This window comes from Rissa tridactyla, chromosome 9 (genome assembly GCF_028500815.1).
Source record: "Rissa tridactyla isolate bRisTri1 chromosome 9, bRisTri1.patW.cur.20221130, whole genome shotgun sequence".
In the NCBI taxonomy this organism is placed as follows: domain Eukaryota; kingdom Metazoa; phylum Chordata; class Aves; order Charadriiformes; family Laridae; genus Rissa; species Rissa tridactyla.
This window is the reverse complement of record NC_071474.1, coordinates 6,858,854-6,880,157: the sequence shown is the minus strand read 5'-3', so window position 1 is coordinate 6,880,157 and position 21,304 is coordinate 6,858,854. Positions and strand designations below refer to the sequence as shown.

Below are 21,304 nucleotides of genomic sequence, written 5' to 3'. Positions count from 1 at the left end.
GCAACAGCCTCGCGCCCGAGTCCTGCTGGGACAAGTGGGTGCAGACCCCGGGAAAGGCCCTCCAGCCCCACTGGCTGTAGAGGTAACAGCAGGTAAAAGTTGCAACAGATAAAGAAGGATAGGATTATTTGAAAGAGCTCTTTAAAAAGCGGGTAACCCCAAAAAAGTCAATTGGGGTGTCTGTTTGGGAACGGGGTAAGCTAGAAAGTGTTGGAATTATATCGTATTGACTGGGTACACGGATAGAGGCTGTGGACCAACTGTGAAGGACACCACAGTGAGACAGAAGTTTCTGGGGAGTTTCTGAAAACGGAATGGTGGTGTCCGCAAATGGATGAAGCACAGGGAAAAGGTGAAGGTCTTCATTTTCACTGCCCTTCAGTCAAATGGCTGAGGGCCATGTCCTTCTCATCCAGCATCATCAAAAATGGAAATGGCTCCTTCAGCTGTGCTGGGGAGGAGCGTTTGCTCTCTCAAAGACCTCGGGGGTAAATTCCTTTTAGGGAACAGAAGCAGCGTCAGGATTCCTGTAGGGAAATACAGCCACCTCTCTACATGAAAAAGAAATTAAGAGTTGAGTGTTTTGCAATTGCTTTGCTGCACTGAAGTGTCGTTCTTTATGAGCTGCACCTGAAGTGCGCTGGAGTCAAACGCCTGCTGAGCTCAAAGGCTTTGGATCGGTCTGGCTGCTTCTATGAAAGGGATAAATGGTGGCCAAATTTGCTGCTGATAAATTAGGTGCACCTAATGCGGAGAGGATGGTGATGCCCTGGAAGAGCTTTCCTGAATGCAAGGTGGTGCTCCTTGGAAATGATTCTTCTAATTGGGCGGTGCCGGCTGCCGAATGAGGGAGGAGGAGCAGACGTTGCTGTAAGGAGCTCTCCCCTGTGTTCCTGCCAGCATGGAGGAGAGGGCTGGAGCTTGTGCTCTGCTCTCAGTCCTTCTGTCCACCTTATGCTTCAAGGGGGTGAAGGCTAATTGGGTCTCAGTTAGTGGCCAGGCCTGCTGTCACTGTGCCAGGGCATCCCCGTTTTCTGAAGAGCGGAAAAACTTCGCCTCGATCCAGTGGCGAAGAATTGGGCAGCAGCTGTGCTTCAAAGGGCGCAGGGATCCTCAAGAGCCCCAAGCTTAAGAAAGATGCTCATTTGGGTGGAGCTTCACCCAAAGGCAGGGGTAGGACCTGCTGCAGCCAAGAGGTTAAATATTTAATTTGGACCCATCGGGATCCAAGGCCCCGTGAGCCTATTGCCTGCCTTCCGCTCGCATCGCGAACCAGCAGAGCAGAACCTCTCCGTAGGCGACGGGGTTTTGGGGAGCACAAAACTCCGCAAATCCCCCTGCCACCCCCGATAGGCCGGGGCTGTGAAAACAAGCTTTGCATGGCAGGTGCCTGCCACCGTGCCCACGCAGAGAAGTTGACCGTACCCAGAATGTGACGCGATGCAGGATCGTGTCAGCCAGACCAAACCGATCTGCCCCGGATTTGCAGGTGGCAGCGCAGGAGAAGAGCTGGCAGCCCCCGAAAACACCTCTGGCTTAAAACCCCTTGCTCTGAACCCTCTGAACGAGCCTCTTCGCGCGGGGTCAGCCAGGAGAGAGCTGTTGCACAGCTCAAATTGTGCAGGCGTGGCCCGTTTTCTGCCCCACCGCGGCGCTGTGCGCTGCCAGAAGGGACTGCATCTCTCCTGCCTGTGCCCGCAGGGCCCTGGCGATTTCAGCCCTCGGTCCTGGCCTTACCTCTGCGCGACACACAATTCAAGCTTGCTGCTTTTCAGGTTGTCACCTCCCTCCTTCCTGGGAAAGGGGCGCTGAGGGGTTTTGGTTGTCCCCTGAAGCTCTGCAGAGCTGCCGCTCGCCAGAGGCAGCGCACAGACGTGCTCAGAAAGCGAGGAGCCTGGGGACGCGAGTGGGCTTTCTGCAACTTTTCCATTCCGCATACATAGCATTAGGCTTTTTTTTTTTTACAGGGAGTTCCTTTCCAAATCGTTATTTTCCATTTTCCCCTGTGCTCAGTCTTTTCCATCCTCACCGCTTGACTTGGATTAAGGTAATTCAGAACAGGAGACTCCTTCTATAAAATATATGCTTGCCCCAGAATTTTTTGCCAGAAATAATTCTTCCCCTGCCAGCTCTTAAGGTCAGTTTGCTTCCCATCAGCCTTCCCATTTTTTGGATTGTTGTTACTTTCATTATTATTATCGTTATAGTTCAAGTGTCTATGGGATAACTTTAACCTTGCTGTACATTTTAATTGACTGCAGGTTTGGGGGGTTGGCGGCGGTTGGCATCCATGCTATGTCAAAATGTGCAATGTTATGGAAAACTGGAATACCTAACCAAAGGGGACGTATATGGAGATATTCAGTGGGCAGTCGCCTTAAATTCATGAGGCACCATCCCACTCCTGCCGAAGTCGACGCGACTCGCCCGTTGCTCTGAAATTAGCCCGTGACAGCGTTGCTGGGTGGTCAGCTCTGTGGCGCTTGCGTGGTTGCCGCGTAGATAATTTGCAAATTGTCCGTGAACCTTGTGTACAAACGTGTCTGGTATGGTGCTAATTTACTGGCAAGGTCTGGGTGCGCAGATCCAACACGCTGCTCGGGGAGAGCTTCAGCCGTGCCCGGCAGCCGGTTTAGAGATTTGATTTCTCTGCGGCGTGTCAGGGACGGCTGACGGATGGGCTCGGCCTCCCCTTCGCATGTGTTTAGAGATCTCCAGCCAGGCCAGGATTTGCCAGATGACCACGGTGGGGAAGGCATCAGAAATATTTCCGTAAATATAACCCCTCCCCACCCCTAAAAATTTATCTAGTTTGGGCACGGGTGTTACAAAACCCTCATTCATGGCTACGGGACGTGGCTGGACACTATCTGTCCCGTGTTCCGGCTGGGTTTATTTTGGGGTGGTCAGAAAGGAAATCCCGGCGTAGAGGCGGGTGGAACGTTTTTGTTGAACTGATGTGAAAAATACCTGGCCGTTTGGAAGGCTTTGAACTCTTAGCATAAGGCTCTGGGAGATGGATGGATGGTCGGAGGGGAGGTGACGGGGAGGGGGGGTCAAAGGTCCTACAGCATAACTCATGGCCGCGAGAAGTCCCTGTCTCACAGTGAAAGTACGAGGACTGGCCGGCAGCAGCGTGACCCCTAGCAGTCAATTCATCAGAAGGATTTCCCGTCCGAATATGCAGATGTGTGCACAATTATTTTACCTATCTTCACAAACACAGCCCACGTCCCTGCACGCTTAAATAAATCTTGGCGCTGTCCCTCTCAGAAGGCATTTCGGGTTCAGCCTGGTGGCCTGCATCCTGCAGGGTTTTGTTCAGCAGAGTCCTTGCAAACAGCCCATCTCCTCTTCCCTTTCCGCTTCCCCTTCCTCCTCCTCCCATCCCACCGCAATCACTGCTGCCCAGACCCATCCTTCACTCGCACAAAACTGATTTCTGTTTATGGAGCAGCTGGCAGCAGCGACGCTCGAGCGCTGAGCAATGACTAAGAAACAAGCCCACTTTTCCCTTAGCTGTCAGGAGCTTTTAGAAATAACACCCTCCTCTGAGGAAGTCAGAATAGCAACAGGAAAATAAGTAAAACCTATTATAAAACAGTTGTCCAAGAACTTAGGCACGGCGCAGGGTAGAGATCAATATGCTGTGAAGGTTAAATCTATTTTCACACTGTGTTCTATTTCACAGTTTAATGGTGTTTTAATGTGTCTGTCACTGAGCCCCCTTCATGTTATGCAGGTAGAGCCTTTACAAAGGAGAAATAACGTTGCCTTTACAAGCTTCGCAGTAACATCTTATTTACCAGCTGAGATCTGACGCTTTCCTCTCTGGAGATACGCCAGGGGTTGACTCTTTTATTTTATTTTATTTTATTTTTTAGAAGACATAATGTGGTGTTGCATTTACAATAATTTTCAGATGGCTTTTGGGGAACGCCCGTAGGGACGGGAGCCGCAGGAGCAAGCGTGTGCCTGTGTGGAAGGGACAGAAATATCCACTGCTGTTTGTACAAGCTGAGTACGTGGAGGATATGCAGAATTCCCAAGCTTGAGTTTGCATCCAGTCCAAGATGGTATATTTGAGCGCTTTAGATTGAACTCAGCTGACGCTGGGATGTTGCACTGGGCTTGGGGAGAGCATGGAGGACAAAGCCAGCGGACAAACAGGAGTGATCACAGCGCAAAGAAAGGACGCTGAGGGAGTGTGGGGTAGAAGGGGGGCTGATTTCAGCCTGTGCCGGTGGAAAAGATGAAAGGGGAGTGAGGTAGGGAGGGAAAAAAAGCAAAGAAAGAGGTGTGGTATAAAATCCAGGGTATGTGCAGTGCTAAAGCAGACATACGGGCCTGTCCTCAGTGTTTGGGATGGAGCAGTTTATATCTCCACGGTCCAGCTCCCACCCTTTGCCTAGAAGTCAGAGATAGGAAAAAAAACCCCAAAACTGTTCTGCTTTAATTATCTCTCTGGAGCTTCAGCTGGGTAAGGGAGGGGCTGAGACGTCCTAGTCAAAGGGTACTGCTGGTTCGGGCCTTCAGATGCGTAACGGGGTGTGCAGATGCGGCGGGGTGGTGTTGGTGTGCTGACGCGCTCGGTGAGGATGCTTTGGCAAACCTCCCGCTGCCTGCGGCTGAGCCAGCACCGGGACGCAGCCTCCGGCCGTTTGCACCTCCCTGCAACGAGCTGGGGCTACGCACGGCTATATTTTCTCCCGCTGACAAGGCTGGGTAAACCGCAGCCGAGTGTAGCTCCTCTGGTTTCGCCACGAGCGAATCTGAGCGCCTTTGGAATCCGGAGGGACTCGCTCCAGACATCCTTGGGTTGTAACTGATGTGCAGAGTCAGGGGAGGACAAACCTGCCTGTGCCAGTGGCTTCTCTTGCGTGATCCCGCTCCCTCCCGTCTTTGCCCTCAGCAGCTCCCTCGCGCAGCCGGCAGAGCGCTCTCCTTTGCCGTGCCTTGCCTTCCCACCTCTCCCGTCTTTCGCTCCCTCAGTTGCTCTTTACCCTCCTCTTACTTCGTCTCGCAGCCAAATGACTTAACTCTGGGAGGGCTTGGCTGTAGGACGGGAATGCATCAGGGAAGGAGATATAATATTAAGTCTTCTTTCGAGCAACTTATTAAAAAACCTCAAGCTTCCCCTCTACTGGTTGCTTTGCCAGAGTAACATGCCTTTGCTCTGTCAGGATCCGCCGAGGGCTGGTGCTTGCTGGGCTGTGAGTTTTTAGACTTGCAGAGCGTTGACTTGGCTTAACCTGCGTATCCCACTGTAGCAGAAACGTCTGCAATGCGTGTTTTGGCTTCGGTGCGCTGCGTGCTCCGAGTTCATCCCTTCCCCCCCTTCCGTTTTCCATTGTCGGAACAACAATCTTCTGCTGGATGCAGAACGCGACCGGCCCTGTCTTGTGGGGCCAAAACAAACCCTCTGCTAGTGTGTTTTCCATCCTCTGCGAGGTAAAATACCAGCACTGAGAGCAGCTGACCCCTGGTGGGAGTCTATCGTCTGGAAATCCAATGACTGACATCACGGGGCAAAACTTCGTCTCAAGCAATACCGCTGAGAAATGAATTTGCATCCTTTGGAGCTGGTGGATCGAAGGGTTTGGACCTGTGAGTGGGGGTGACGTACCTTCGGAGGGATGTGACAATTCCCTCCCCAACCACCGCTGCCACCAAAGTGCAGCCTGTTGCATTAAAATATCCCAGCGTTCCAGACTGCAGACTGCAACACTGCAGCACTTGTTTTAACTGTCCTTTCCAAATAGAAGGAAAACGCTGACAAGGTCAGAGCTGAGGACAGAAAAACTTCAGGGACCTGGAGTCCCAAGGAGCTGCCAAAACAGATTCAGGCCATTTTTCTGCCCCAGTTTTGCAAGTCCAAGATAGTCAATGAAGGTTGTCACCCAATACCCCTTGCGCAAAATCTGTAGCACATTCACATCTGGCCTTGTGCGAAATGGTAAGAAAAAGATTTTTTCTGCTCCTTAATAGAGCCTGGAGTTAGAATCTTGTCTTTGGTTTTCATTTTTTGTTTTGTTGCGGGGGAGATTCACTTGCCTTTACATTTTCGGGGCTATTTCTCCTACTTCAACCAGTAGAGCAAGCCCATGAATATTTGAATTCCAAGCTTGGACGTACGTGTTGATGAGCACCCGCCCAAGTGAGGCCACCTTTCTGCAAGCGGAACTGGATACTTGTTATGGTCCTAACATTTGGGGACCAAATTTATGCAAGTTTGCCTCCTTAATCCTAGAGTTATAGATTAAACTGAAGATTGGAGATAGCTGCCCAATCAAGTTTAATGCCAGCTTTTAGGAGTGAAACTTTAGTGCTTTTGGCAATCCGTGGCCGTGTGCCTTATATTAGGCATTGGAGTTTTGGAAAAGTGCCAAAAGGACCACCGAAATAGAATGTTTCATTATTATAAACTCACTTTCCTGATTTACAGAGGAGACCTGGGGAAAAATGCTTGTTTGCTTTTGGTCCTCCTTTAAAAAAAAAAAAATATTACTGAGGTCATTAATGCAATAACACAACTTGCTTAAAACCTCATATTTACTGTGAGTTTCCTCCTGAAATATTAAAACACTGAAATCACAGAATAGAAGAAAATGAAAGGTTAGAGACAGGAAGATGTACGAAATAATGTGACTTTTAAGAAACCAGTTAATACACAGGGATTTGATTGTTTGGTCCTGGCTAATTCTTAGTTATAGAAGCTAATGGGTGATTTTATAGTGCAAGAGAATTAATGTTTCTGGTAGGTGGGAGATGGAAGAGTTTTGTGTCTCTTGCTCTAGAAATCCAGTGGGATTAGAGTTTCTGTGTTTCCTTAGTTGTGTACACTTGAGTACTTGCTGGGGCTCGTCTGCAAGGTCACACTGGGAGCAGAGGATGGTGGCAGAGATAGACTTCAGAGACCTGAACACCTCCTTGAAAAGAAACGGGTCTGGATGCTCACAGATGGAAGGACGAGAGAATTACTGACATCAGCCAGGGCAGAGGTGGTGTCTAGAGAGAGGATGATGAAGTTTTGCTGGCATGGTCCACAAAAATGAATACTTAGAGTATAGTTTAGATTTATTTTTTTTCTTCTACATTTTCTGTTCATAAAGCTTGGAAAATATTGTTCTGAACTTTTTCAAATGAACAGTTGAAAATGCTGAATGATGTCGCATGGAGACCTTGTCCCGGTGCCTCGTCCCTAGCAGCCTGCAAGATGGTCGTGGTCCTGGACTCTGAGGTAATGAAGTTCTTGAGAAGTTCATAGCCAGTTCCGCTTGTATTTCACATCATTTCCAGTGCGTTCTTACCTGTGGAGCTTTTTGGCTTCTTGAGCGTATTTTTGAAGTCGTGTTTCTGATACAGATGTTCACTTGTGGTTGCTCATATTTTCCAAGTATCTTGAATTTTCTTACTACATATCAAATTCTTTCCCTGTTACACTGGCCATACAAAACACCGAAGCATCAGCACCACTGAAGCAATTCAGCTTAATTCGAATATCTGGAAAACATTGTTTAAAACCCTTACCTAGGTCTAATACTTTGTGAAATTTATTGGAGAACAAGCATTATCAAGAAATCTCATCTCTTGCTACTCAGTAAGTTGTTTCTCTTAAGGAGCTCCTGGTAACGCAGCAGTGACATACAGGCACGTGCTGCTAGAAGTTACCTCTGTGTCTTTATAGTTACAGGTCTTGACTTTATATCACATAGTTTTATCAGTAATGCTTCCAGTTTTTTTCTCTTTTACTTCTAAATTTGCAGGTGTCCAGGCAGTTACGTATGAGGAGCAAATCGGTTCGTAACCTGATAGTAAGTGCTGTGATACAAATACAGCTTTACGTGTTGCTCTGAAATTCCAAGGTCTTTTTTTTTGCCATTTCCCAAATGGAAAGTGGCGAACTGTCAGGTAAAACTTCTAATCACATTTCATATGTTTTATTTAAATCTCCAGCTATGTTTCATTACGGGACTTCGGAAAATATTTTGTGACAGTGCAATAGTTCTTATAATAAGTCAACCTAAGGTATCATAGGGGAAAAAAAAAAAAAAATTCTCAACAATTATCCTTCCCACCCAAACCTTTTCTTAGAAGCAGCATTAGAAATTTTTAATGGCATTTTACTCCCACTATTGCCAAAGGGAGTTTTATCATTGACTCGAAGAGAAGCAACGTTTAACCCCTTAATTTTTGCATTAGCAGAGAGGAGTAGTTCAGCTGTTAGTGGATCTTGGGCTGAAATGTAGTTGTTATAAATAAGCCCAGCTCCTTCTAACCTGAATTGGGCAGCTCCCAGTTCACCTCAGTGGAGGTTCTCACCCTCTGCTCGCACCCCCCCGAAAATCTCTGCTCAAGTGCCATCGTGATGCAATGAGAAAAAAATATCCCCTGATTGTAAAGAAATGTTCACACTCTGCTGCAGGCAATGCACAGGCTGAAACGCGATAGCCGTGGCCCTGACACAACGCCGACGGGAAGCCAGGAGCTGTCAGAAAGGTCAGAGTTTCAATAGCGTGTCTGTGCATTTCCAGCGCTCGTTCCATTCCCTTCTCCTGGTCTGTTCTTTCCTTTCCATACCCCTCTGGAGCAAATGCATCCTCTCAACAGACCTTCCTGGACAAAAATGTAATAAGTAAATAAATGAGGAAAGTTTCAAAGTCAGAAATGTCCTTCAAAACCTTATGGAAGGAGAGGTATTTTGGAGCACGAAGACCACTCTGGGCCACTGAGCTCTCTCGAGCAGCTCTCCTTTCTACTCTGAAAGGTTTGTACCTTTCCTTTTTCTGAAATGATTTGCTAATGCCTTTCCCATCCCCTGTGTACCTGCCAGTTCTGCTCACATGTGTTGCTTAAATTGCAGCGTTTACAAGGTGTGATTGACCAGGTTTAGGTCTGAAATTTAATCCGCCGCATTTAAAAATTTAAGAGTTGCTCTCTGATTAGTGTCTGCAAAATTGTGTCAACTCAGGTGCAAATTTGATAAATGGAGGACACCAGCTCTCATCTGAATTTCAGCCTTACCTGAAAGCATCAAATCGCTATTTTATACTTTTGCTGCGGGAGCTCGGTGCAGGCTGCACTATCTGCCTGAGGAGCTGGGTACGTAGCAGGGTTAACTCCTCCTGGGCCAGGTCTGACCGACTTATCCGTGGTCACGCGGCGGGGCTGTAACCTGGCTAGGGATGGAGTTGTGGCCTCCTGACAGTCAGCCCAGTGCTGTAACCATTATACTCTCCTTTTGAGCAGATTGCTGATCTTTTTTCAACTTGTGGACCCATAAAATGTTACCAGTGGAGAGGAGGATTCCTCTATAAATGGGAACCTGTGAGAACGGGCTCGATCTTCGCAAGAACCTTTGCAGACTTTTTGGATGTGCATCCACAGCTCCCTTCGGCTTGAAATGTTCCACGGCTTATTTGAAACCAGCTTTTATCCTTGCCTTTAAGGAAAGGTCTACCTTTCTTCAGCAAAGTCACAACAATTAATAAGCACTTAACAAAAGCAAAAATGCCCCCCAAATACGGATAGCCGGTCATTCCAAGCAACTTTTTCTTTTCAGCATAACACCTCCCTGGCTGCCCAGGGAGGTGGTGGATTCACCATCCCTGGAGGTGTTTCAAAAAAGGGTAGATGGGGCACTTAGGGACATGGTTTAGAAGTGGCTTTTGTCAGGGTAGGTTAAAGGTTGGACTCGATGATCTTAAAGGTCCCTTCCAACCTCAGCAATTCTATGATTCTATGATTCTATTTATACAGCCTCTTTGCCAGGGCTTTTTTTTTTTCTCCCAGGTTCAATCTTCAGATTAAGCCAGGACTCCACTGGGGTTTGGTCCCACCTTGCAGCTCTGCCACGTGATGCACGGGAGCGCAACACCGAACAGCTTCTGCCTCGGAAGCAAATGGACCTGGCTTTGGCTGGAGCCGTTTTAATTCTGCAGGTGAGTACCGTGGAAAACATCTTGTTTTCATCCCTTACTTTTGTCCGGTTTTCTTTGCTTCAGAGCTCGACAACGACCGTGAAGCAGCAGCTAGGGAAACAGGCACACTTCTTGAGGAATACGAGGAGGATTTTAAGCATTGCTAAAATCAAAAGAAGCTATGGGCCACCCTCAAAGAACTCCCCTGCAAAACTTCAAACGGCCGGTGGGAATTAAAATGGCTATTGCTTTCAACGGCTTGCAGCCCCGCTTGTGGATAATTGTGCTTACACGGACTGTCGTGCTCAGAGGGAAAAGTCCAACTCGTAGGAGGAGCGTTAGTAAACCAAGTAAGCCAAGGGGCGTGGAGAAACCTAATATCTTTAATTCGACAAACTGATCTCAGTTGTGGGTGGGGACACAAGCTTTTCAGGTATTTGAGCCCGTTGCCAGGTCTGAGACAGCACGCTGCTTTTCTGGTTGCAGCTCTCCAACCCGGCATCGGTCATGTCTGATCCTACCCCGGGGGACAAAACCACTACCAGAAGCTGCACACCTCTTTTAGTGGGCCTTTCTACTGGAAATGCAGGGGTTTTTTTCTTCCGTTAAATTCTTCAAGAATGAGGAATTATTCACAGCTGGGGGATTTATGAACCCGGCACAGCAACTGAGCGTCCCGTGTAGCCTAAAAATGAAGCTAACTTTGACTTTCAGTTTGTTTCTTAGCGAATTGGCCATGTGTATTCCCAGCAGGATTGCTGGAGGGAAACAGTGTCCACTGTATTCTGGCCCAGCGTAATCCGCATTTCTAATTAAGGCTATTCGCAAGCCCACTTATCTGACATGTGCAAAGAGCAAATAATAAAGCAATGAGAAAATAGCAATCTGCAATGAAACCTTTGTTTTAAAATTCCTTCTTTTATCTCTCTCTCGTATAAATGTCGAGCGCAGCCAGCACAAAGGATGCCTTCACAATGGTACTGGCTGCTGCAGAGGGTTGTGGCGCTTTTGGTTATTCTGATCGGCTTTCCGTCTCCAGACTCCATCCCTAGGGAGTTACCCACTCGGACCCTGGGCGTTTGGTCAGAAATGGCTCTGTGTGCTTCTAGATCCTACCGATTTCGGGTATTTCAGCACCTTGCAGGGCTGGGTCTGCTGCTGCAACTTGGCATTCAGTCAGCTCAATGATCCTTTCCTCTTGGAGCCCCCTGCGGTCGGTTCAGGGGCTGAGCTGAAGCACAACCACGTTCAAAACCAGAGCTTCCTAAATTGCCCACTTGTGAGGTTTCCAGTCTTTGGTATGTCTCATCTCTTTTGGAAGGAGATTTTGGATTTTGAAACTTTTAAAACAGCTCCTACTTTCAGCCTTTCAGACCCATGTTCTGCAAACGCCCTCTGCTTTCTCCCAGTTTTGAGCCTCACTTAGAAGCTGAGCTTCTTTCACCCACCTTGGCCACTCTTCTTGCTTGGAACCTCATCAGTTGATTTTTGGCTCTGGCGTTTGCCGACAAGGTACCATGCTCCTGGTGAAGCCCCAGGATGGGTGAGATGGTCATCCAGCCCCACTGGTTACCTCTGGTTTGGGAACCGCTCAGAACATGGGAGAAAATGGAGTGGAAATCAAATTTCCAAAGGTATGAATTATCAAAGGAAAGGTTAAACCCACCTCCCTGGCATGTGGGTTGTTGATAATTCCTCCGAGAGTTTATAAAAAGAAGCTGCTTTGGGCCAAAATTTAATTTAACCGGAAAACAGTCTCCAATGGCGTTTCGTTTATCCTTTCCATTCTCAATACGTAGCTATACAGGAAAATGCTTTAATGGGTTCAAACACCACATTTCATCAAGTTGCCTAGGGAAATTGAGGCTGTCTTTTCTTTTTTTTTTTTTTCCTGTGCAAATGTAAACTGGAAGTAAATTTTATTATTTCTTTTCAGATTTACATTTCCAGTGCTGAGAGATTACAAGCCTTGAAAGGTGCATGAGCAGGGAAGTGCTCTGAGACACCGCAACTGTCGTGGGCATCCATCTGTTGGATTTGGAGGAGAGTTTATTTTGCAGGTGAGTTTGCTCTTGAGACTTCTGCTGTTGCTGTCAATAAAGGCACAACCTTGCAACATCTCATCGCGGTTTCACTCCACAGAGCTCTTCTCCTGTGACAAATTCTCCTAAAACCCAACTACTCGGTCCTTCGCAAGTACGTACCGGGACATGGCGCAGCCCCAGTGTTCAGGAGTTGCGACAGGATCATCTAAATCACGGATTACTTTAAAAAAAACCCAACAAAACAACAAAAGAATTTAAGGCTCTGTGGGGCTTCTTTTAGGCTCCATCTCACTACTGAACCTTTAGCAGTCCCTTCTTTCAATTTTTCACGATTTCTCTACTGTTCTCATACTAAGATGTTCATAGTGTTTTTTGCTTTTGGAAGCCAGTGCTAAAAAAAAATAAAAAAAAAAATTAAATCAAAATATCATGACACTTGTGATACATAACCACAAGACTTGGCAATACTTCATTTTCCTTCAAATTTTGGCACCTTCTTTTCACACACAGGTTTCCTCAGATTTCTTTTGCTTGAGGAAGCAGCCTGGAGCCTTCAGCTTTGCTGAAGAGAGGAACGGTGGGCCATTGCCATGACTGGGAAAACTAATTTTTGTCTCCGTCCATCGGTGAGTCAGTGCTGGCTGGATGGAGGAGCTTGTTCTCGTGACCAGATGGAGGAAAGCTGGAACCGGGATGTGCAATCGGAGAGCTCTTTTCCGTGAAGAGGCAGGAAACATAACTGGAGGGAAGCGTTCAGCGAAGAGGTAAATAAACTGTGAAGTGGTTAATCTTTGTCCTTTTTGGGCTGTTTTGTGAATTCATCGCTGTATTTCTCTGCCCGTCCTTCTTTGCTGGAAGAAGGTGTACCATGCGCATCGCCGCTTATACCTTTCACATTTTCCACAGCCGTTGGCACTACAGCTTGCAGAACCTCTTGGTGAACAGGATGAGAAGACAGATCCATTTCAGTAGTTCCTCACTTTCTACCTCTTTCCGTGGGTTAAAATTCAGCAGGATCTCATCCCTGGCAGGATTCCTAGCCTGGAAGACAAGAGCACAGCTCGCGGCTGCGGTGTGCAACAGGTATGAGAAGGAAGGGGGACGCTTTATGCTGCTGTTGTCACCAGAAATAGATCTTTAAGACCAATGATAGAAACCCTCAAGATTAAAGGCAGATAAGAAAGAGCAGAAGTAAATCTTACTTTTTTGCTGGCAGCAGAGGAATAAATGTTACAGACATACGTGTGCTTCACAGATAATCCCAGCCTGTGATATGCAGGTTTTGTTTTCAGTATAATCTTAAAATAACAGTGTGTAAAATGAGAATTTCCCGCTTCTCCCAGTCCTTGCGGAGGTCCAAGCCAAGACAGCTCATCTGTGACCCCAGGGCTAGGAAGATCAGACCCGGGCGAGTCTCACCTACTGCGTGAGAACAGCGAGAACCCACCTCCCTCGCCCACCGCGGGCTGTGAAAACGAGCGCGTGGGGGGAAAGCGCTTTGAGATCCTCCGGTGGGGAAAGGTCAGGAGAGCATCGCCATCTCTTTCAGGAGCTCCAACACCAAGGGGAAAAATAAATCACACAAAGCTTAAATAGGAAACCGCAGCTGCTGTCAGATTAAATCTGTTACAAGTGCATTCCACTGCCTCGCTGAACAGTGTTTTATTTCACACCTCAAAATGTGAGGCCCTGTGCCACGGACTTGCTCCTTTTTCCCTATTCCCCCTAGATGACTTAACAAGCTGAAAGTGCAGCTGGAAATTAATGCTTCCTGTCTTTTTAAATAATGTGACATTGAAATCCCGGTATTTAATGCGTTGGCATTTAACATGCCACAATATTTCAGTTACTTTGCACTGGTTGGGGTGCAGAAGTGTTATTACAGCTGTTCTGAAATTCTGACAAAGAGGTGCATTTCTCTCCTCTTCTCTCTCTTTTTTTTTTTTCCTTCTCCGCTATGTCCTACCATAATTGCTTTTTGCCGCATCTCTGAACCGTAACCATGGCGATCCGCCACATTCATCAGAGGACCCTCTTGTTGTTTCGCTCATGTGAATGTAAGAAGGGGGAAAAAATAAAAAAAAATAAAATAAAAAAAAAAAAAGGAAGAAAGAGGGGGCATAAAATATTTGCAGAACTTTCCAAAAAAAGCAGATTTTTTTCTTTTTCTCTCTTTTTTTTTCCCCCCTCTATTTTTTCATAATGACAGAAGTGGTATTGGAGAAATGGCCTGGTCAGAACACCAAGGACTTGTTCATAGCCTAAAAAAGGGCGAGGAGGAGTCTGGTTGTGGAGGTGTCGCTCTTTGTCGAAAACAGACTTAGATAACTGGAGCTTTCAAGCCATTCGCCCCTGAAAGGAGGAATTGTTATGTGCGGAAGGGGCAGGAAAGGTTGACCCTTTTCCATTTCTGTCTGATGACAAACTGGTCCTTGTTTGGAGAACAAGTTAATGCAGAACATCATTATCATATTAAAGTCATGCCGATTCTGACTGGGGAAGGAGAAACCGCCTGGCTTTGGACAAAGATTTGGAGCTGCCCCTTTCTGGGTTTGCTGGGTACGTGGTCTGCTGCTCGTGCCGTGGATGGTGAGGAAGGAGAGATGTTGAAGCCACTGGCTGTGGTGGGGCAGGCAAGAGATGAAGGGGAAAAGGAATGTTGTTGGTCTGAGATGGTTTTCAGTGCCTGCCACCTCAGTAAACTTCTCTTTCACTGCTTCGAAAAAGCTTCAAAAATTAACCTGGAGACTTTCACACTGAGGGACTCGGGCAGTTCATCTTTGCGCCACTGGTGTCCTGGAGCTGCTTAGAAGAGATGGAAAAGCTGCCCAATGTTCAAAGTATCCTTTGATCAGCTTCGCCCATCCAGAGTAGGCAATTCCAATCCATCAGCCACTGTTGGTGGATTTTCCAGGACACAAAGAAAGAAAAGCCAGCAGTGGTTCTTAGAGTCTGTCTGGGATCCCGTAACGTGGAGCGTGGGCATGGTACAACTGCCACTGTCCAGTCTGTCAGGTGAGATGTCTGGGGACAAGGATTTGATGCCCTGTAAAACCTTGCTGTTCTTTCGTGAGGAGCTCTAGGAGTCACTCTACATGCATCCATGCCGTGTGATTTAGCTGTAGAAGAGATTTGTTTCCCTGTAGAGGTATTACGGCTTATTTCCATGGAGTACGAGCAACTATGTGATATTATTTTACTGCCCTTTGACATGAGAGCCAGGAATGGAGAGTCGAAGCAGCTGTGCTCTGGATCCTATGGCAGCACTCACTGGGTGATCTTGAGAGATTCCCCAAGTATCCTTGCCGTGGCAATCGTCCGATTGCCTTCTAAAGCGGTAGCTGTTGACATAAAGCCTTGTCTGAAAGAATGATTATATATCCCGAGGTTGTAAGTTGTTATAGTCAGGGCTTTGTTTTGGTTTTACAGCATTTGCATGGGGGCTCTGGTCTCTGGGACTTCAGTACAGCAACAGGCAGGTGCTGGTGCAATTCACCCCAAAGTCCACTTTGAAACCCCTTCATGTGAAATCTTCCTGTGTTCCTGCTCTGCAAAGTCTGGTAGCACCATCAGCAATGATTGAGGAGCTGTGGCAATTCGGGGGGCTTCTGCTCTTCCTCGTTTGCTCTCCCTCAGCCAGCTACAACTCTGCCCTCTCTACCTTCCTCACGAGCAGTGCTGGTGGATCAAAGCCCATGTGCCTGCCACCAGTGCCCCACTTCGCAGGTCGGGATCTCAGCAGATGCCCAGCCCGCGTCAGCGGTTTCAGCCAGCTCGCTGGACCATGCATGGTGCTGGCCGAGGCCGGGGCACGCACCTCCTCCCGCCGTCAGCACAAAAACCCCAGAGGAGGAAGGTTCCTCAGGCAAAGCTACTTATTGATGTGCCTCAGCATGGGCATTTGCTGGCAAGGCAGAGCCACCAGAGCATTGCTCAGTGACCTGAGAGGTATTTGGTTGGAAAATGTCTGGTTCTGTTCTCGTCTGGGAGCCATTTGATCTGTCCCCAAAGACGCAGCGTAGCAAGGGCCCTGGGGCCCTCCCATGGGTGACAATGAATACACTGGGGTCTGTAGAGCAAAATGGGTTGTCTACGAGTCAAAAAGTCTGAGACCCATTTCTAGGTGGGATTGTCAATATAGAATAACAAAGCGAAAAGCACTCCAGGCTAAATGTTATCAGTGATTATTTTTAACTTTATTTTTACTGTTTCTGATGTGTTCTTCAATCTGTCTTGTTGATGTTTATTTTTCCATTTGTGATAAGGGTCACATGTCATGCCTCCCTTGCATCAGGTGCTACACAACCATGTACTGTCCTTGCCCCAAACAGTTCACAAAGTCTTTCCCTGTGGATGAGTTCTCACTGGCACCGCGGTCACTGAGTTGTACGTGCCCTTTAACAGGAGTTTCTTTAGAGGATGCAGGACTCCTTATTTCTCTTCCCCAGGGCAATGAAGAGGTACGAACCCCCTCACTGGAAGTCAAACAGGACATATAAAGGCCAATAAAGTTTCAAAATATGTTCCATTATCAAATTTGACATCTATTCGTAATAATTAGCAACACCTGAATATTGAATGATTTGGATATTTAGTATAGTGGGGTCTGTTTGTCCTTGGGTTCTTCTCCTGGTTTCTGCTCCATTTTCCCACGTAAGGAAAATGAACAACTTCTACCTAGGACCTAAATGTTAATCTCAGAATATCTTTTCAGATATTTGTCAATCATAACATACAACTTCCAAAATACTCAAAATTCCCTGCCAAATTCATGTCTATGGAAGACTGTTGTGTATGCTGATTGCAGCGTGAAATCAGAGGGCAAAGACAGACCCTTTTTTATGAGATGGACCTGCACTAAAGCCTATTCCAACCACGTTTGGTTAGGGATTCACTAAGTATATGTCTGCAGATATAGAAACCTACTAGTGAAAACGTTATATGAAACTACTTGCACTGAATAAACTCAAAAAGGTAAATTAAGTGGTGATTAATAAACAGTGAAACAGCAACTTTTCACTGAAGAACCGTCTTGCCTTCTTTGGCAAGGAAAACAGCGTGCTGAAGGAAGTATGTAAGGTCCCACTGGACCACGTGAAGTCCAGCCTGTGAGGCTGCAGGAGCTCTGGGAATGCAGCATCTCCTCATCTCAAGCAAAAAGGCCATAGTATCAGCTGGGGTCTGGAGCTAGTTGTCAAACAGTGTATGCTACAACCCTCAGGTGCCAAATTAAAGTTAGCTTTTTCCCCCTAGATTTGAGCAACGCCCAGAGTTTTCAGTCTCCTGCGGATGAAAAGCAATAAACAGGTTCTCCAAAGATGCGTCTTGGTGGGGCTGGAAAGAGGCACTTTCCATATTGCTAATCTCGGAATGAGTTGTTCCTAGTATAAGGTAGGTTATGAGCAACAAATTTTGGCTTTTTTAAAATTTTTTTTATTTTTATCTCTCTTTTTTCGGTTGTTATGGTTGAACACAAAACAGGGCTCAACAGAGCGATTTGGTGGAGCTGCCATCGGCGGAGGAAGCTGTTTGAGGTTTCCTCGGAGCAGCATTGCTGAAGCCTGCGACGAGCACCAGAAACAGTAATGCCAGGTAGAGCAAACGGAACTTGGAGCTGAAAATTAAATATTTTTAATTAAAATCCACATCTGCAAGCCGCTCGCTGGGAGCCAAGATTTGGCTTTTAAATTATGCTGACACGCTGGGATCACCAGTGTCAGAGACGGTAATCCCAGAGAGGCAGCCAGCAGATCTCGCTGGTTAATATTTAAAAAGCTGCTGGCGCCTGATGGAGACCGTTTTGTGAAATACTCCATCAGGGCTGATTGTTTCTGCTTTTGAGTAGTATCACACGTGGGTAGCTTAGCTGTCACTTCTGTCTACGGGGCAAACCTGGCCTTGATGCAGGTTCCAAGAGGTCTTTAAGCTGTTTCAACGCAATGGCCCCTGAATTTGGTGTTACGCCAGCAATGTGCCACGAGCTCAAATGAGGCCATGCCCTAATGGGATTCTTCTAAGAACCCCTAATGGGTTATTCTCGATTGCTCCGACTGTTCTTTCAGCAGCTGCAGACAACATCACTTGACCGCTCTGTCTTCTCTCCCACATATTTTTAGGCAGGAGGATGCTGAGGAGAGATGGCTGACGCAATGCTAGGGTTACCGAGCTGGGGGTTTGTCCTTCATGCCCCGTGCATCCTGTTCTGCTGCTGGCTCGCACCCCTCCGCTTCCCCAGGTGCTCCGTTGGCCACCTCGCAGCCGTGACCACAGCATCCCCCTGAGCAGGGGTTTTGTCTCTGTGTGGTCTGAAGAGACACTCTGGAGCTGGAAACACGTACCAGGAGAGGTTTCAGTTCATCTTCTTGTTGTGCTGTTAACGGAATAGCTCTGAATCGGTCTCAAACAATCCTTCCTAATGCCGCTACGGAGGCAGGGAAGAGCCGAGGTGGAGTTAATTACGTTCCTCTGCACCACTCTGTGTATCTTATAGGCCGTGAGAGAAAGGGTTTGAAGCCTTTTAGCGATCATTTCCAAGCCAGAGAGTAGAGCAGCACATTTATACCTGGTTAATATGCGTCAGTTCTCGCCAGCAGTTAGCAACCCCCTACCTTGTTTTTACTGCTGTGCCGGTTTTCTGTGCAAAGAGTTCTAATACTTTGTTTTTCATTAAAAACAAACAACAGCAAAACTTGTATCCTAACATCTTTTAACAGGAAAGGAATAATGTCAAGTGGCATATTAAGGAAGAGGTGCCAGAAATGTGTTAGAAAGGCTTTTGGGAGGAGAGAAGTTGGAGCTTTCTCTTCAGCTCCTAAATTTCAGGTTCGGTGTTTGAGTTTGTGTCTACTTAAAGGGAGAAGTAAGGGGTGGTGAGAGAGAGCTGCGAATTTACAGGCCTCAGACATGAAGATCGCTGCGAGACAAAAGCTTGTCACCCTCATACATCTTCCCAATCAGTTGGGAAACAAGACTTAATCAGTTGAGACGGTCGGAGCAAACAGGGTTATCTTTCAGCTTTCTCTAAAAGTGGCCAGATTAATACTTAATTCTGTCGAAGGAGAAGTGAAGTCGGGGGAAACCAGCCCGCCTCGGAGAAAGGCTGCTGTCAGTGCCACGGAGGCGGCGATGAAACACGAATGGTCAGGTTCACTTTTGCTTAAAATCAATATTGTTTGCTCTAACACAACCTGGTTGTGTTTGTATTTGCAGTAATGACTGGGAATAATTAATTCTCCTTCATTTAACATCCCTCTCTCTCTCATCGCTCGAAAGAAACCCCCAAATTATGTTAAAAAATGACTTTGACAACAAATTTACTCAAGATTTTAAGCCAGCTGTCAGTGTCCCTTTAAGTCAACTCCTCTTTCCACTTATAGCACAGACGCATGAAAGAGGAGGCTGCTGTTCCTGAGCGAGCACGGAGGAAGATTGAGTTGTGCGTGGGAGGACAGAACAGGAGAAAACTCCAGTTACTTGGGCCACTCCTCCAGCAAAATTATTAAGTATTGTTAGAAAGTACTTTGCAGAGAAAAAAAAAAAAAGAAAAAGTTAATCTCCTAAGCATAGTTGAATGATGGGGCTGAGCTGGCAATAACAATAATTAAGAGAAAAAAAAAACCTTATTGAAAAAAGTTGGCTAATTTTCCCCACCATTCAGCCTTACTCTGGGAAAACAGGAGATAGGGTTTTTGTCACTGTTTCCAAACTGGATAAATCACTCAATCTGCAAGCCATAAGAAATCTTTCTTCTGTTCCAGCTCTTTCTGAAGTTGTTTTTCCTCCAGAGAGGGACAATTGCAGCCCCAAACTTGATTCAGAAGGGTCCAGGATATTCAAGCTTTCAAAGGTCGTTCAGACACAAACTAAGACAGACCGTCTAGCAAGCATGTGGGGACTGAGTTCAAAATCAAATCTAGGTAGAACAAATACCCAGAGAATTTTCTTTCCATTTTCTATTTTGCCTCATCACTCATATATTGTACTATTGAGTTATCTAAAGAAATAAAGCATGTTTATGTTATGTAGGTATATTCAGCAAACTTTATTCTGCTCCCCAGAGTTCGTCCATCAGTTCCAGCCTCCGTCTAGAGTGGGGACGTGTAGATCTGTAAGTATGTCGCTGCGTCTTTCTACACCCTGCTCCTCATAATGGTCGATGAGCAATACTTCGAAGAAAGGCCAAAACTGAACCCAGACAAACCCCGTAAGTCTGCCGGAAGAGAAAAAGGGTGAGGGGGGAGATAAATCCTTCTTCCTCTCCACAAGTAACCACAGAAACTTACTTGATGCGTAAGATAAATACAATGCAAATAAAGAGCAATCCAGTCCCCTTTCAACCTTTTGGGGATATACTGGCACACCGGATTCATGTCTCCTTGGCTATACAATCCCTTTCAAAGGCGTATAAAATTCCAGCTCAGATTCCTTACTATAAGGGCCTAATTTTAGAAAACCGTAACAGAGAGTCAATGCGCAAATAATCAATACTTGTACTTTAATTTTCATGGTAAGGTTATTCGTGACTGATCTATAATTAACTGATCTGGTTCCAATAGTGTCCTTCAACTTAAATGTTCTCTTTCTTTACTGTTCCCCCGGCCCCAGCATCCTGAACCCTGAATACATTTAAGAAATGTCATCGTAACCTCTTTTAATCTTTAGCTGTTTAAATAAGACAAAGCCCCTTAACCTCTTCATAAGGGAGCCATTGCATTCCTGTTACATATGTATACCCTTCTCTGTACTTGTCCCAGTAAGGTGTTTGTTCTTCAATACAGGTATCAGGACTTGAAATATTTCCACAGGCTTTTATCAGTGCTTTCAACATTGATACTGTTATTTTTGTTTTTACCAAAACCACCTCTCCTAATGCATTCTAGTCATTCCTTGGCTGGCCGACGAACCGGTTTCTTTCTATCCTCTGTGGCACTTAACGGATTACTTTTTTCCAAGGTTTTGACATTCCTCTTTCCAGGACTTGGTGGATCTTTGGAAGAGCACACAGCTGTGGCAATTCCTGTTCGATGAAGCCAGAGAACCATTGACCTTTGCTGGTTGATGAAATCTTATTACTCCATTTCTTCTCGGCATCTCTCCAGTCGTTTTCAGCACGACTTGCGCTCGAAGCAGAGCAGGGGTTGTTTCTGTGCCTGGATGGGACCGGTAAGATGAAGAGAAGTCACAATTCTACAATAATAATGGTAGTACTTACATAATGATAGTCTAGGTGATCCCCTATTAGCCTGTGCTCCTAATGTGGTTCCAAATTAGCAGATGAAAAGGGATTTTCAAGCACAGTTAGAGTGTTAGCTATGCTCTAAGCATCTTTTGCTACCAAGT

The 21,304-nt window shown here is 46.4% G+C and overlaps 2 long non-coding RNA genes across 2 annotated transcripts; both read left to right on the top strand.

Moving 5' to 3' along the window:
* Positions 1-9,738: 9,738 nt before the first annotated feature.
* On the top strand, positions 9,739-12,584 carry LOC128915137 (uncharacterized). The gene is made up of 3 exons (XR_008468535.1): positions 9,739-10,270; positions 11,857-11,980; positions 12,476-12,584. It is a non-coding gene; the product is annotated as an uncharacterized LOC128915137 (long non-coding RNA).
* Positions 12,585-14,739: 2,155 nt separating this feature from the next.
* Positions 14,740-19,032, top strand: LOC128915134 (uncharacterized). Its single transcript, XR_008468534.1, has 3 exons — positions 14,740-14,980; positions 17,447-17,557; positions 18,082-19,032. It is a non-coding gene; the product is annotated as an uncharacterized LOC128915134 (long non-coding RNA).
* The last annotated feature ends 2,272 nt before the right edge of the window (positions 19,033-21,304 follow it).